Raw genomic sequence first — 6,819 nt, forward strand, 5'->3', positions numbered from 1 at the left:
ATTCGCGTATTCCTTTGAAACCTTCCGAGCATACAGATTTTATGAACACAATCAGATGTGTCTGGCGCACCAAGATATTTATCATCTTAGACCCATATTGTTACAAATCCGACGTCACGTCTTGCTGTATTTTCGACTGTTAAGATTAAACGTCTCTTCCGACCGCCTCCTTCAAAAACTGGCAATTGCGTTCTCAACTGCACTCCACCCCAATAATGTTCTTGCAGATTCCACAACATAGTTTTAGCCGATTGGCAACAAGGATTATGGGACGCTATAACCAAACTACCCAATTATTAAGCGTCATTTTAACTGCTTGATCAAATTTGTATAGTAATCTTACCACACGAACCAACCTACCCGCGAAAGGGCTTTTTAAATCGTATCTGACTGCAAATCGTCAACGACTGTGTCGGCATTAAATCTGAATGTACTTACTTGTTCTTTCAGTTGACCAAAAGCCACCAAACGCTTTTTTTAACCTGGGTTCACCTCATTATCGGTAACATATCAAGCAGGTGTGAACGTTCCTGGCCGAGAAATAAAGCAAAGAGAGAATAGCTGAAGAAACTTTTTTGCCAGGTTCTTGAGATTTGCTCCTATCTCACCATCCTGTTCTAGGTTAGCTTCTTCATCGCCAGGTTACTGATCAGAAAGCTACAATCATATTAAACAAAACACTCATTGGGATATTTTCTAAATCGATATTTTTCGCAATTGATCATACACTATTTTGAAAATTCTTTTTCTCTGTGCGAAAAACAGCAATGTGCATTTATATACAAAAGCAAAGTACTCCGATCGAAAGGTCATCGACCTGAAATCTTCGCTCGTTTTCTTTGACAACCGATACTGCTTGATTTACCGACTCCTTCCAGTGTTTACTACCTTTATGTTTATTTAAATGAAGTTTATTTACGACCCTGCGATATCCCAGGAGGGTTTACAAAGACCCTCTCCATCCAGGCCATACTCTCTTTTCACCACTACAATCGGGCAAGAGGTACAGGAGCCTCAGATCCCAAACCACCAAATTCAGGAACATTTATTACCCTACTGCTTCTGAATCTAGGCGCCACGACTCCGAACCGATTCTATGAAGTACTAACACTTTCAGTGACTCTTTACAATTCATGTTCTCAGTATTATTTTTAATTCGCACAATTTGTGTTCTTTCGTATATTGGTTGCTTGTCAATCTCTGTTTTTCGTAAATTCTATTCTATATACTTATTTTTTTCCGTAAATGCCTGCAAGGAAATGGATATCAAGGTAGTATATGGTAACACATGCGTACTTTGATAATCTTACTTTGAACTTTTTGGAGTAATGAAATACTTTTGAGATGCAAGCGTTGGAGATGCGGTTGCCTGTTTATGTACAACTAGCTCACAAAAATATAATAAGACAAACCTTCGCAATACAAGGAGAGAAGGTGAGCTCCTCGATTTTTAAAGTCACCTTAGCAAGATACCACCTTCAATTACATTGTGTTCCGACCAGGATTTGGTTTAAATGTTATGGAAACTGAGCAATCTCTCCACTTTCTGCAGTTTAAGGGGGAGGGGGTGGGAGAGGGGACTGAATGTTGTGCGGCACAAAGCTAAGAAGCGAATTGGGCACTTGTTTTTCTGTGGTATAAAAATTTATGTCTATGTTTATGAGGGGTAGCAGAGATCCCTTGCTGATACATGTCTTTTTGCAGCCCCTGCGGGGTATCAGCTCTTGATAAATGCAGGTGACAATGGAGATAACCGACTGTAAGTCCTCCCCGATGGATGCGTGGGTTTCCCCCGGGGTAATCCTGTTTCCTCCCACAGGTCGAAAACGTACCAGGTAGGTAAATTGGTCATTTTAAGTTGTCTCGTGATTAGGTTAGGTTAATCGGATTGCTGGGCGGCGTGGCTCGAAAGGCCCATTGCGCGCTGTATCGCCACATAAATGCATACCTAATCCCAGATAAGTTAGGCCCAAATCATAACATCGCGTTAGTAACATGCTCTGTTATAGGAATCAAACTGGACACACTGGAGGCTGTGGTAGAGCAAAAGACCCTACAGAAAGTACTGGCAATTCAGGACAATGTTTCTCACCACCTGCATGCCACATTGACTGAACAGAGGAGTACTTTTAATAATAGACTAAGACAACTACGCTGCTCCAAAGAGTGCTATATGAGGTAATTCTTACCCTATGCCATTAGGCTCTACAATGAGTCAACCTATAGCCAGGTTTCCTCTCCTGTTAGACTGTATGAGGTAGCTTATATTTTATTCTTTCTTTCTTCTCTTCTAATATTTGTATATCTGTGCACTTGTAAACGCTACTTTGACACTGTAATTTTGGGCTCAGTAAAATACCTATCTAATAACACGACCGAAAAGATCATTTTCTGAATACCAATATTAATCTCTCATTCAGGGCAATAGACGAAGAAGAGTTCACCTTTTAATCCCTGATCAGAACCTTAAGTACGAATTGGAATCAGGTTTAGTTTCAATGACTTATGTTGTGAAATTTGTCATTTAGCGGCAGCAGTATAGCACAAACAAATACTACCAAGTTACAATGAGAAATATAAAAATAAATAAGAAGTGGAAAAAGTTACCTCTTCCTTGATGCCAGTAGTGAGAAGACGGCATCATGTCCTGGGTGGCGAGATGGAACGAAGGTAATGATCTATACCTACAGCTGAGTTTCATCAGATTTTAGATGGGCAATCGCGGAGTGCTTGAACTGTGAAGCGAGTTGCCTATTTACACATTTTGACATATACAGTAATGCAAGGATAAGGTTGCAGAGTTTAACCAATAAATAATAACAAATGTTTATAACTTTGTCTGTGTCGCTTGTTCTTGGGTGGAAGCTAAGGCGAGACTCTTCACTATAAGGTGATCTAAAGAATTATATTTTGCCACGTGACCGAAACGGTTTGACGATGATAAGCTCCTTTAGCATTTATGAAAGCGTTTGCTGAAGTTAATTATTTCCGAATTGTGTTAGCTTCCTATAAGAAAAATAGAGGAATTGAGGAGACGCGAAATTGTAGGTGAACCCAACTTCATGTAAGTATTTTTAAATGTTCCTTCTAAGCTACAGTTCAATAGCAGTATATGACCACTCGTTACAGAATTTATGCGACAAATAAATCACTTTTCAAGTCGGATGTTCCGCTTTTTAAAATGTGTTTTTTTAATTGGCACCGGCTGTTAACAACATATATTTTTGCTAATAAATTTCTCATAACTAGCATTGCCCTGCGACTAAAAGACGACCAGTTATTTAGGCATTCTTTTCGTCGCAAGCTTTTTTTTCTTGCGTTATTTTTACCCCAAATGCAGTAGCAGAAGTAAAATTATTGAGTTCTGATAAAACGCCAAATTCCTAAATCGGTCACTCTTGTGTCTCTCTGTGCGACTGCTGCCTGACCTGTTCAAGATTTCTTCCGCTTTTCTGTTATTTCTGTTTTTCAATAATTGTAATGATGTTGTTGTTTGAACAAAGTGAACGAGTTCACCAATTTAAAGAATTATACATCGGGAATTATGGAATGTATTGCTTCTTTACCTATTCTTTTTAAAATACAAGCACTGGAAATCAACTGGCGAACCTAATTTTAAGACAATCAACAACAAACTAAAACCGTTTTTTTTTGCTGGCATTTTAATGAATATCTTTCCACAACGAGGCCGTACAAACTGAATGCAAAAACAAGTCTCGATCGCCCCCTGATGGCCTTTATCCTTGAAGTGATGGAAAATGTTTCTTCATTAAACAGAAATAGGAACCGCGTAACATCAAAGAAATAAGGATGGACACGCATAAAGACAAAGCAAAAGAAGGGGGAAAAGGCAAATTTAGGGTTTCTTCAAAGAGGGAAAAGTATGCAATACAAATAGACACATCTTTACACCCACGGCTGTTGTCGTTCACCAGTGAACGAAATCATTCGTTCTCGTGAAGACATGCTGTAGTTTTGAAAGTTTTAGCCTCAGTATTGAGTTGGGGTTAATGTCGAGGAGGTGTTGGAAAGGGTTGTAATGCTTTAGTGTGAAAGAACTCTTTCCGGGTAATGAGGATGACAACACAGGAAGAATAAACTATCAGCCCCATTCAATGCTGTTTACATCACAGAAAGTCTGAAATAAATATCGTAACGGGCGCGACCACTGAAAATATTCAGCTTGGCAACTCGACCTCATTTTCACCTCAATCACTCGGATACGCCATATGAAGACCATATATTTAGTGCAATTATATTTGACAATGAAGAAAGTACTAGTTACCGGGTTTGAAAGTCCAAGTTAAAAATTCACTATGGAAGTTATATAGTTTGAAAGTTTATAAATATAAACTGCATGAATCATTATCCACATGTGGTCGACTTACTATTATTCGAACGTTAGATCACAATATACGTTTGTCACGAACCAACTCCCTATCTGTAAGATGCAGCAGCAAAATTATTAGCTGTACTAGTTGCCAAAAGCACGCAGTAAGCTTAACTAGACGCTAACGTGTCTTCACGAATATAGTATGAAGTCAACCATCAGTAGTTATTGTATGAAAAGATTAATGCGGCTCGCAAATAGGCCATTCGGCCCACCGTGTTCGTGTCGGCCATCAAATACGTAATCTGCGCTGCCAATTGGCTCGCAGCCTTCTATACCACGGCGTTTCAAGTGTTCATCTGACTACATCAAAATGTGAGAGCATTCACACAGTCCATTCCAGACTGCAAGCACCCCCGGTTGAAGAGGGGGAAGACTCTTTCTAAAATCCCTTCTAAATCTCCTATTTTAACGTCTAGTTAAAGTCACTTCTGTTATGGGGAAACGTTTCTTGCTGTGTGTGTACGTGAGTATTAATTTAAACGTCACATGGAGCTGAAGGCGTGGGTGACTTAGTTCCTTTATCAAAAGCTAAAAATTCCACTTTATAAACTATTCTATTTCTTTCTGCACAACTGATAAATCAGCGACTTGTGGTTTAGCTTCGGTTTCCCGCTACATATGCTGTCTAACCTCCAAAGTATCCCAAATCTTTCAGTTTCATTTCAGATTTCTAGCATCTTCTGTACTTATTGGTCTAAATTGTTTTCACAAACGACCAAAAGATATTTGTGAAAAAAGAGTAGAGCTGCACCAAAACAAGGGATTTTTAAAAGCTCCATTAGCTGGAACCAACACCCTGTTTTCAATGATTGGAACAGCAATTTTAAACTGTGAGAGACGCTTAACCCAGAAAAGCCCCTGTACGCCGGAATCGAGGGAGCGCGTATAATGCTGTATTGTGTTTCTAGGTGCATAATTATGTAAGATGACGTTGCGGTGCCTTAATATGTGTAAATTGATGGTGTATTTCAGCTGTATTGGGTTATTAGAAATTGCTTATAATCTGAAATACAAATTGTAATGATTTTAAAATGACGCCTTCTACGGTTCGAAATCCGCCCCCCCCCCCACACACACACACGTACTCCAATCCCGGGCTTATTTTAGAAAATTGTTAAACTTTTTGGAAAACGGAAGAGCGTCCAAGCTAAAATAGCTGAAGACAGAATTTCAGACAGTTCCCTAAAATTCGAAGGCATCATTTCATGTCTGATGATTTTAAAGAAAGTTTTGTCAAATATAATTTGTCATTCTTCGATCAATTCGTTTTTTAAAAATGAGGAAGTCAGAGCCCTTCTACAAAACGTGTATTTATTCTGGTAGATATATTTAATTTAAACAAATTACTGCTTTGTGGTCACCTAGAAGCATTCATCACGCCTAAACAATGCTTCGTATGGATGCGAATTGTCTATTTTAAATCGGCGATGCTTATAAACTGCAGTAATTGTAAAGAAAATGTTTTGCAATTAATATTCCATCCTTCCAATTTGTGTTTACTTGTGTAATACACGTGATTCCTTCCTGCGTTTACGCATGATTATTCCCGAGTATCAGGAATTCCTTGTGTCCCCGATAATTAAACCTGTCCATAAAGTTATTCGTTGTGTAATCTATGTACGGTGTATAGATCTTACAGTCTGCCTACAACTAACAATCTTTTTAGCGGATTTAACTACACAATTGCACAATTTAGAGCCATTTCTCCAAGGTGGGTAAGATTTCTTTAGTTTGATTGAAAAATACACATTTATCACGCGCTCTCATTACATTATGTCATTGTCTTTTTAGTTTAATGACCTTCGGGCATTATTTGGACAGATTTCTCACAAGTGCCCATATAGTACTTTGATCTTGTTTATTTTTGATTCTCCTGTCAGCCAACAGTAATAAAGTTAAAATTTTAATCTTATCAATGAATTATATGAAACTCCAGTTACTAATTTACAAAATAATCTCTACTTAATAGGGGAAGCCCCTGAAATTGAACGTTTAGGATCTGGGCAGTGTGGCAATATGCTGCAGTATAGAATGATCACGGCTTTAAAACACGAGTAACAAAATATTTTCTGCTATATTTGAATTCCTAAAGACCTCCAATGATAAATCTCCGTATATACACTCATAAATCAAGATGCAGGTTTTCACCTGAAATGTTGATAATTCCTTTCTTTCCACAGATGCTGCTTGACTCGCTGAGTTCCTCTAGCAGATTTTGCTCCAGATTCCAGCATTTTACAGCTCTTGTGACTATGCATTTCTTCTAGCATTCACTCAATTAAATATCACATTTCAGCATTTTAATGCAAAAAGAAGGAACCGCGTTGCCTGTTCAACCTTACTTTAAAATTTGATCAGAGTATAATTTGTGGACAACTGTATGGAAATAGGTACCCGGACTTTGATTCAGTCGAAGTTAAATGGCA

This window comes from Mobula birostris, chromosome 3 (genome assembly GCF_030028105.1).
Source record: "Mobula birostris isolate sMobBir1 chromosome 3, sMobBir1.hap1, whole genome shotgun sequence".
Classification (NCBI taxonomy): Eukaryota; Metazoa; Chordata; class Chondrichthyes; order Myliobatiformes; family Myliobatidae; genus Mobula; species Mobula birostris.